Source organism: Lagenorhynchus albirostris, chromosome 9, assembly GCF_949774975.1.
Source record: "Lagenorhynchus albirostris chromosome 9, mLagAlb1.1, whole genome shotgun sequence".
Taxonomy (NCBI): domain Eukaryota; kingdom Metazoa; phylum Chordata; class Mammalia; order Artiodactyla; family Delphinidae; genus Lagenorhynchus; species Lagenorhynchus albirostris.
This window is the reverse complement of record NC_083103.1, coordinates 48634166-48636239: the sequence shown is the minus strand read 5'-3', so window position 1 is coordinate 48636239 and position 2074 is coordinate 48634166. Positions and strand designations below refer to the sequence as shown.

At 37.8% G+C, this 2074-nt stretch overlaps 1 pseudogene; it reads left to right on the top strand.

Annotated features, from left to right (window-relative positions):
* Positions 1-212: 212 nt before the first annotated feature.
* LOC132525283 (olfactory receptor 51F2-like) lies at positions 213-1159 on the top strand (annotated as a pseudogene).
* The last annotated feature ends 915 nt before the right edge of the window (positions 1160-2074 follow it).

Sequence of the window (2074 nt, the reverse complement as noted above, 5' to 3'; positions counted from 1 at the left end):
ATTGCCTCTTGTGTTGTCCTAGATTTGTATAGAAATGCCCTATCTGCCCATGACCACAGAATCATAGAAGTGGAAAATATCTTACCATTATCTAATCTAATCTTTTTTATATGTGTATATGGATATATACTGAAGCCTAGAGATAACAAGTGGGCCCTGTTTTTGCAGGACATGTTCCTTTTCCCCAGGGAAATCTGCTTCCTTCACTCATCATGCCATCCTTCAACCAGAGCATTTTCTACTCTGCAGTCTTCTTCCTTACTGGCATCCCTCATTTTGAAACATACCATGCCTGGATCTCCATCCTCCATTCTGTTGTCTCTTTGCCATTGTCATCTCAGGGAATGGCATGATCTTGTTTGTCATCATCACTGAGTCGAGCCTCCATGAGCCCATGTACTATTTCCTCTCCATGCTTGTCCTTCATGGACCTAGGGCTGTGCCTTTCCACGTTGGTCACCATGGTGGGTATTTTCTGGTTCAATGCTCGAGAAATCAGCTTTGATGTCTGCATTGGCCATATGTTCTTTACCCATGGTTTCACATTAATGGAGTCCTTGTTACTCCTGGCAATGGCCTTTGACCATTACACTGCCATCTGTAACCCACTGAGATATGCCACAATCTTAACCAATTCAAGAATCATCAAAGTGGGCTTTGCAATTGTTATTAGGGTGACAACCATTGTAGTGCCTTTACTCCTGCTCCTTAAGCATCTGTCCTTTTGTGGAAGTCATGTTTTCACCATCCATATTGTTTCCACCCTGATGTGATGAAGCTTTCATGCACAGACACCAAGATCAACAGTGTATTTGGCCTGGCCATTGTCATCTCTACTGGTACCTTGGACTCTGTCTTGATCCTTCTCTCCTATGTCCTGATCATCCCTTCCGTGCTCAGCATTGCCTCCCCAGAGGAGTGGAAAAAGACCTTTGGTACCTGTGTATCACACATAAGTGCTGTTGCCATCTTCTACCTCCCCATGGTGAGCTTGTCACTGGTGCATAGGTTTGGGAAGCATGCCCCTCCCCTTCTGCATACTCTCATTGCCAATATTTATCTGCTCATCCCTCCTGTAATGAATCCCATAATCTATAGTGTGAAGACAATGCAAATTTGCAAGGCCATGCTCAAAATATTTCTTTCTAAGCTAACTTAGGACATTTTTCAGGGTATTCTTTCTTTACATTTTCTTCTCTGACTGACGTTTGATTGTTCACTAATGTGAGTTGCCGCCGTATACTGATAAATGTTTACACATGCTTTCATTCTTCTGATAATCCAATAACTTACTATTTACAGAGTTCTAGATTGAATTCTTTGAGAACAGGGATTATGTCTTATGTATCTGTAACCCTATACTGCACCTGGCACAGAATAAGACCATGGTTAAAATATGTCTGCAAAATGGACAAATTAAGTCATAAATTGGGGTCCAAAAAGTCTCACCACCTCTAGGGTATGTAACTATCAAGGTGTGTCTGATATAATTTAGATCAGTAGAAAAGTCTAGGTTTTAGTAATTCTTAGTTATTGGTAATGATTATTATTCTCCCAAATAGATTATTCATGGCTGAGGATCATGAATAAGTACAATAAACAAGAAGAAATGTGAATTAAAAGGATACTTTTCTAATTCTTAAAAGAGTTCTTCAGAGCTTTTGGTAAATGTATTGATATTTTAAGTATCTAATGTCTGGTGATTCATCTTCTAAATACGTGTCTAATGGGGGAAAGTGGGCAAGAATGCAGTAATGTGTTGTGATATTCAACACATCATTATATATTGCAATGATAATTTAGGAATCTACTTAAACATTTACTTCAGAGTATTGGTAAAATAAAATGTGAACTGTCATGCAACAAGATAAATATTGATATAGATATATATGATATATTAAGAGAAAAGATAGATTACTATACAGTGTACTTATTGTTGTGTGTATATTTCATGTGAATATACACACAAGTATACATGTACATGCACATAAAACATTTGTTATAAAGGTATGGAAAGACATGTTCCAAATGTCAAAATTACTTATCTTTTGATGGGTGAATATTGGTTTATTTA